Below are 8,319 nucleotides of genomic sequence, written 5' to 3'. Positions count from 1 at the left end.
TCCCAGGGCTGCCCTAATCCCAGGGCAACTCCTGGGAAAAATTAGACATTTCCAGGAGATCTCCTGGGACTCTTCCAACTCCCCTGGGAAACGGAAAAAACTCCTGGGATTCCCAGGGCTTGTTTTTACCGTGAAGTGAAATTTCTCGACTCACGCGAAGCATAAAGCCATGTTCTTTGTGGCACAAAGTTTGTGCTGATTAAAAAGATAAATGTCACTTGCTCGGTTCTTATCCTGTCGTGTCTGCACTTAAAATGTCAAAGGGAATTTCTGTCCATTGTAAGATGCACCTGTGAGCGCATCTTGCAAAGACGTCATTTTCAATCCGGAGAAAGTGACAAATTTGTATCTTCCGATGGACATATTTTTATTTTGTCCAACTACAGATACAATTTTGTCACTGCACAAGCTTCAAAATTGCATCTTGCAAGATGCGCTCACAGATGCATATTGCAATCGACAACAGTTGTCCCTTGACATCGAGTGTGGTGGTAAGCTGTGAAACTGTGGTGACAGTTTTTTCTTTTTTCAAAACATCTACACACTAAATATAAAATGACTTTGACTGTCCATAGAAAGACGCGTTTTTGTGCACATCTCAGTCGGATGCAGATTGGAATCTATCAAGTGAGAAATTTGCATCTTAATGATAGACAAAAAAAATAATTGTCCTGTGAAAGGATGCTAATTTCTCACCTTGCTGGATTCAAATCTGCACCCGGCTGACATGTGCACAAAAACGCGTCTTTCTATGGGCAGTAAAAGTCCTTTCAGATTTAGTGTGCAGTGAGGCACACGAACACTGTTGCCCCGTGATAGGGAACTCCAACGAGCGATGGGTTTTGTGCTGCAGACCGCGGTTGGTGGTTTTGAACTCCCCCTCCCTCACTCGGTTGGTAGTTATCTGACGATTGGCGCGGGCAGTACCGGGCATGTGCCGAATGTACCCTGCTGGGCTGGGCTGCCGTGGCTACTCTACACCTTCTCATTTCACTACAACCACAACCGACCTCCGTGGGTACGAGCTGACGCTGAGAGCGCTCTGTCGTATCTGTTCCGCTCCGATCTTGCCTCCTCTGCCCACGCGGCTTTCAATACTCATCCTCTGTCTCACTCTCGCATCTCTGTCGTCACGGCGACCGCCTATATTGCTTTGCTTCCCCGATTGCTGCGTAGTAGCCGAATAAACTCGCTGGCTTCGACTGCGCAGTGCTTATTGACAATCAGCAAACGTCTGCTGGGTTAATAGAGAAAAAAATGCTGCTCGGGTGTCTTTTCTTATCTCGTGGATGTGCCGCCATTGTTCTACGGACAATTATGCCTGACTGATTGACGTGCTAGGAATGAGCCTTCTCGACGGAGAAATTATTTCCACGACTGCACCATTAAATATCCGCGCGGATCCGTCTCCCTCTTCCTCTCCGTCGGGTACACACTCAATACATTATTCATCCCCTGTGCAGCCGTCCCTGTCGCTCTCATTACGGCCCCCGGATAAGCCCCCGCTGCCTCCACGGCACGTCTCCAATACATCACGGAGGGTAAGGGCGGGAGGCCGTGAATACCATATCAGCTCCGCGGTTTCATCTCCTTTTATTTCGATCTGACCACATGAAGGGGCAATCACGGATGAGGTTAGAGACCCTGCTGTGGGTTTTGCCCCCCCCCCCCATTCCCCTCATCCCGCCCACTTCGGCCCGAGCGGCGAGGCGCGGGGGCGCAGAGAATCTCGAGGCTGGCTGAGGGTCACATGGGGCCCCCGCGGAACGGGGCGGAACGCCCCACACGGTTGGGGCTGTTGACTCGCCCTAGCCAACCGCCCGTGCACTATCAAAACTTTCCCCCTGATGCCTTTTCGTGCCGCCGCGAAAAACGTGTTAAGTAATGCGAATGCTTCCAAACTCGATAGAAACAATAACATTTTCTCTGAAACTAGTCCCGCTAGCTTCCAAATTCTGACTGAACTTTTTCGGGCGGCCTGTGCGAGATAACAACCATTTACTGCTTTTTATTATTCATTGTCTCTTTTACGTAAAACGAAATAGAAACACACACACACACGCGCGCAAGCTTACTGTGCATTGACATTCTATTTCACCGTCGCTTTCTTTTTTTATTCCGATTCGGAACAGCTGCGCCGTAGTGTCGGACGTTTCTTTCTCTTATTGTCACACCACTGCTCGCGAGTAACAAAAACGCAAGCTGCGTGACACTACCTTTTCCAATCCGATCACAGCAGACCGCAGTGCCATGGCATTAAATGACAGTAGCTACCTCGTGTAGCGGTCCGAGGTCCTTTCCCATACAGCTGCTGCCCCCTTCCCCTCATCCCTCCTCCCCACTCACACACACAGTGCTCGGCAGCCGTCGTCGGCAGCCCGGCTAGCTCAATAAAGCAGGATGTTACTTGGGCGTGGCGCAGCGTCGCGCGGGTGTTTACGGCGTGCGGAGGTGGTGGGGGGCGGGGGCGAGCTGATTTACAATTTAAGTCTCGTCGTAGCGCGCGAGGAAGGCAACAAAAAGTACTTAATTGGCGATCGAAGCCAGGCTCTCTCGCCCGTCCCCAACATCGCTGCCCCCCTTCCCTCTGCCCGCGCCAGATAGAGGCTGTTGATAGTGTTAGCAGCGCGACGCCGGAGGTGGAGGCTGGGCGGCCGGTGAGTGAGAGGTAATCATGCTCAGCTGCGTCTGAGAGAGGAGCCCCTTTGCGTCCTTCCTCCCGCGGTGCTCGGGAGCAGGCTCAGGATAATTACGGCGTCAATTTTTTTCATGGACTGCAGACTGAGCTTTCGTGCAATCTCGAGGATTGTATTGCGCCGGGCGGATTTCGATGATTGCGCGCCGATTATACGTGAAGAGCGGCGGTCGTACCTTAATATCTGGTTTGCAGTCTATATTTTGCGAGTATCCCGCATGGTTACCCTTCGGATTCCTAACGAATTCCTAACGGATTCCTAACGGATTCAAGGTGCGGGTAAACACGATTGCATACATAGTTTGAGCGCCCCTCGGGCAGCTTGCTCTTCGCGCACGGCGCATCCGCCGACATAGACGAACGTGTTCAGACTGTAGACACGCCGTGGGCGACTCTTTATGTAAACATTTCCAGTAACTTCGGTCGTGTTATTGTCAGAAGGAGAGTCGGCGGAGGCCTTGTGGCTGCCCCGCCCAGCCCAACCCTGCCCAACAAACTCCTGCTAATGGCGAGTGGCAAGAAGGGGGGAGCCATTCGCGGCGAATGGAATAAGTTGTAGGGAGGTTTAGTAGGGGTAAAGAGGAGGGGGGAGTGGCGCAGCCTTGACACCGTATGCTCACCGGCCACTAAAGGGGTTAAAGAAAAAACAGCGTCAAAGCTCTAGTGTATCCCTGGAGCGTGCCTAATCGCCTCTGCGCGTGCCGCAGCTGGTGCAGCTGGTGCAGCTGGTGCAGCTGGGGCAGAGCACGCACCTGTGTAGTTGAGTGCACTCGCTCCACTGAGCTCTCTGATTACTCCCGCCGCCCGCAAGAGCGAGCCAGTGCACGTACCTCGGTACCAGCACCTCAGCCCTAGCACCTCAGCCCAAGCACTTCAGCCCTAGCACCTCAGCCCTAGCACCTCAGCCTTAGTACCTCAGCCCTAGCATTTCAGCCCTAGCACCTCAGCCCGAGCTCGCCAGCACGGGATCCAAACGGAGCCGGTACGAGATAACAGCACGAGTGTGCGAGTAGAGAAACGAGGGCCCGCTCTGTGCCATATGGATTGTAATTAGGTGGAGGGGACTTGCCCCTTGGTAGAGACAGTCTTTAGGAGACTGTCTTAAAAAGTATAGCCTGCGTAGGAACTTAGGAACCGCGTTTCTCCTCTCTTCTCGTGCGTGTCGCCGTCGCATCCGCGTACGCCCCTTGCAGAGTTAACTGCCCCCAAATCTTCCACGTCGCATCTCTACGTTGTCGGCTACCAACCCTGCTCTTGTCTTCAATCCTTGACCACCACCCACTACCTCTCACTACCACTACCTCCACTCCACCAGTTGCTGTGCTGGGGGCTTCGCGAGTAATTGCCGAAAGGCCAGGCGCGCGGGATGGTGACAGGCGACGGGAGGGAAGTGGGAGGGGAGGGCCTCTTCTTGTTCCGCTGACGGACGGCGCACGGCCGAGCAGGCGGCCTCGTTGAGGTAGGCGCGTGCGCACGGCGGCGGAGAGTGGTGGGCCGCTCGGGATTTACCGCCAAGCGCGTTGCCTGGCAGGTCACGTCTCCCTGAAAGAAAGTCAAGGTAGGAAAGTGAAAAAGAAGAGCAGGGTGGGTGGTAGTGCAGCAGGTGCCGCCTGGGCTCTAGCGAAAGTCCACGTGCTTGAAGAGTTACATATTGGACCTATTGGTTGAGGAACTTAGAGCTTGGGTGCATATGGAAATTTTCGTTGCATATTCCTGTTTGGTTTAAAGTTGGACAGAAAATATTAACGCGCCCACAAAATAATCAAATCCTTGAAAGCAAACAGCCTTGAATCCGGGAAATAATCTTCCTGCTGAAGCTCTTTTATAGAAACGTTGCATCAATAAGGAAAACTTGACAAGTTTTACATGTTTGACTAAGGAGTCAACCTTGATAACAAATCAAAGTTCCTTATAAAAGTCAAATACTACCAAACGTGAAACTCCTCGATTTAAGGGTTCAATTTTATTGGTGTGGGGGCCGTCCTTTTTCACGAGGCAACGACCAGGGAGAGACTAGCCTCTAAAGCGCCCGTGTTCACTGTAAAAGTTAGAGTGGTTTTTCTTTCCTGAGTAAAGCGACACATATCTTCATCGCTCTGCCAGATGACTTAAAAATGGGTCTTATTCGGAGGCGGTGTACATGCTTATAGCTTCCCCAGGATTCATGAAATTGGATTCACAACATCGCTATCCCAGGAGCGAGTTGGTCACTCCTTGACTTGCAGTGTTTGCGGGCTGGGGGTTGTCGTTGTCTGAAGTGTTTTCCATCGGGCGTGGCTTTAGCCTTCGACCTTGCGCGTACTCTGCTCTGTGAGAGTCCTCTCAGGGTTTGCCCGGCTGCACTGATCTCAAGTCCCTTCTGCCATCATTATGCGTCGGGCAACCCCCGTAGCCCGTCGTCTCCGCTTTTTTTATTGGGTCCTTTCCCAGCAGAAGCCGCATGCATTCGAACGGCGGTACGGTCACGTCTTTAGACCGCCTGGCTTGCGTGTATAACCCCCTCCTCTCTACTACAATGTGCTCTTTTTCCAGGACATTCCCGTCCACGTGTCGGTGATCACGTTCGTGACGATTGCCTACGACCGCTACCGCTTCCTGGAGGACCCGTCGAAGCAGCGGCTGCCTGCCCTGGTGATCGCCATTGGGTCCTGGCTCACAGCCTCCTGCATCGTCGTGCCCTACCCCATTTACGTCACCTACCTCGACTTCAGCCTGAAGGTTAGTTTCTCGCCGACAAATAAAAAAATTATATATAGTGTGCTCCAGCTACGGAGGAAAACACATAAACGTTCCCGATTGTTCGAGACCTTCTTATCTCTGCGTCACGCCAGTTGTTGGGTTAGAGACTTGACCAATCAAGAGCCTTTAGGTTCTACTTCCTACTAGCTATTCTTCTCCCTCCGTTACCGAAGTACACTATTAAGATATTACCTTCGATTTATATTTAAAAACCCTAAAGAAAAAACTATGACATGAAAAGTAGGAGCACTGAGCACTGTTAAAAGCTTACAATAATTCTCACCGTAAGCTACAGTGAAAGCCTGCAGCACTGTGTAGCTTGCGGTGAAAATCACTTTAAGCTTTTAACTGTGATGGAATGCGAGGAAAAGTTGTTGCAAACATAATTCTATTCAGAATTATGAAGTAGTTCAAAATGGAAGTTGGCTGCAAATCCAGCAGTGTGCTTGGACATACGGATGTTGCTTAACAATGTACTTGGTGTGCACGCTGATGAAACAGCATATGCTAAGCAATACCACTCTCAAAAATAGTTGTAGCTTTTACGGGGAAATGAGCCAAATTGCAACTGCAAAATTACGATTCAATATTGTAAAATTACAAGCTATGCGAATCAACATCGCTTCACCGACGTAAATTTGCATATACATATTTCGTTAGTGGTAAACTACATCGTGAATTTACAAAATTTTTCACAGTGACTGTTTAATGTGTGTGCTTGTCCAGAAACGCTGTTTAATCAGCATACTTGTCCCAAGCACGCTGTTTCTGTTTAAAGAGTGTTCCGCATTGTCGGTGTAGAGTTGCGACACGTTTCCACTTATACTTGTTAGGATTGCACTGATAGCGCACACATCGCGTGGTGATTGTGCGCGCTGGGGTCGCGCCGGCCGCCGGCCCTGATGATAGTAAAACATCGAGCGATCCAAATTAATGTCGATATTATGCGTTATCTCGTGTAATTTATCAAAACGACGCGGCGCGGGGCTTGTGAATTTATGGGTCGAGCTGCTGTATGTTTTGGGGGAGCAGGGAATTACCGGCGACGCGCTCGGACCGGAGCCCCGCAGAGCATCGCGCCCGATCGCACCTCTCCCCCCCCCCCTCTCCAATTTTCCCCGCCCCTGTCGCTGTTTACCTGCCGAGTACAAATTCACCCTCTCCTCCCACCTTGTCCTGCGCTGGCGGCGGCGTCGTCCGATCTCATTCTTTTTTTTCGTTTTCTGGCAGTCTGTACACAGTGCTCCTTCACCTCGCCACCACCGCCCGCGGCTGCCCCGCCTCCCGCGCGCCCCGCGTCCCTCGGTCCGCCACTTCTATTTTCCTGCTTATTTTCAGTGTCAACAATCCGTGCGCGACAGTGCCTGCTTCGCGTGGCGCGGCACGGCGGCGTCGCCCGTGGGCGGGGTGGGATATTGCCGTCGGCTCCGAGAGGTAGCCGCACGAAAAGGAGAGGAGCGGTGTCACAACGGCGTTGCGAGGAACCAATTATCGTCCTCGTCTTGCGCCGAGGAATGTCAAGTAAAACGGCGTTAATAAAATTGGGGCATTTGTCATGCGGGGCGTGACTGCACTGCGCATCGACCCGCCGCCCGGCTGGCCCGGCCCGCGTGACGGCATGTGGACCAGGAAGTAGTGGGTCGGGCCGCCCCGCCCCGCCAGGCCACGCTGCACGCCATCACCGCCCCCATGCACGGCCCCGCGCCCCGCGATCCGTGTGAGAGAAGTTGTCACCTCCCCTGCCCCCCACCCCCCCTCCCCCTCGAGCACGGGGGCGGCCCGGCCGAGGCCGCGGCGTGCCCCACCACAATGTTGCCGACGGCTTATTGCCTTCTTTTGTTGGCCTCGCCTCGCCATCTGGCGTCGATATCAAATCGTTGTCCTAGTCGTGTTGCGGCCGCAGCGGGTGCGTCGCTTTGCCCGGCGCACCACCACCACGGGGTTGTTTCCCCCCGAAAGTAATTAACGTGTCGGGTCCGTATACCGCGTACTTGAACACACCAACCGTTTCCGGGACAAATGATGCATCAATAAATTTGAGCAGGCTTTATTGTTTGAAGTGCTCTTAAATTTTTCTCGACTGTTCTTTGTCCCTTTCTTGGAACTTTTTAGAGCGGGACCGGCGGGTGCCATGGGATGCCGGGGGACGCCGAGCTTGCTCAGCTCGCCACGCCTCCTAACACTCTCTGCAACTTTTGTCTGCGCCATTTTGCCACGGCGCCGTGCGCGACGGCCCCGGGCCGGCAAATGAATGAATGAAACCGCAAATTTGACAAACTCGAAACTGTTTTGTAAAAGTTTGTCAGCCCAAACTTTCCCACCGCCAGAAGTAATTTTCACGGTGCCATTGCGGGAGCCGAGTGGGCCGATGATAAAATTATGCTACACGCGAGCCTTTTTACCATCGGTTTGCGCCACTCTGGCTCGAGGGGCTTGTGCTGCGTGGGCGGGCGCACGGTGCGCGGCGAGGCTCGGCTCAAGAGGTGCTCTGCAGAGTTTCGTAGTGGCTGTCGCCAGCACCTGGCCCGGGGCCAGGACGGGCTTGTTGTCGACTGACACATGGCCGTCGCAGCGCGAGGCGGGGCGGGACCACCGAGGCGGCGGGACTCTCTGCACGCCTTGCCCGGCCCGGTGCGGTGCGGTTGCTCGCGTCGCGCGCAGTCGAGCCCACTGGGGTATATTGCAAATTTCGGTGTTGGGGTGGGGTGGGGGGAGCAGGCGTAGTGCATACGTGACAGCAGAACACGATGGGGGTGCGGGCGCTTCTCGTGGGAGTGCAAGAGGGACACGGGCCCCTCCAGAACACACACAACCCTCTCTCTCTCTCTCTCTCTCTCTCTCTCTCTCTCTCTCTCTCTCTCTCTCTCTCTCTCTCTCTCTCTCTC

General features: G+C 53.4%; 1 protein-coding gene across 1 annotated transcript in view; it reads left to right on the top strand.

Moving 5' to 3' along the window:
• Positions 1 to 8,319, top strand: part of LOC113204274 (uncharacterized) — a 74,017-nt gene that overhangs the window by 42,642 nt on the left and 23,056 nt on the right. The window contains exon 2 of the mRNA XM_052271128.1: positions 5,228 to 5,413. The gene's annotated coding sequence lies outside the window, so the exon portion shown is untranslated. The remainder of the gene's footprint in view (positions 1 to 5,227; positions 5,414 to 8,319) is intronic.

This window comes from Frankliniella occidentalis, unplaced genomic scaffold, assembly GCF_000697945.3.
Source record: "Frankliniella occidentalis isolate FOCC.00 unplaced genomic scaffold, Focc_3.1 Scaffold150, whole genome shotgun sequence".
Taxonomy (NCBI): domain Eukaryota; kingdom Metazoa; phylum Arthropoda; class Insecta; order Thysanoptera; family Thripidae; genus Frankliniella; species Frankliniella occidentalis.
The sequence above is the reverse complement of the archived record's forward strand: the minus strand, read 5'-3'. Positions and strand labels throughout refer to the sequence as shown.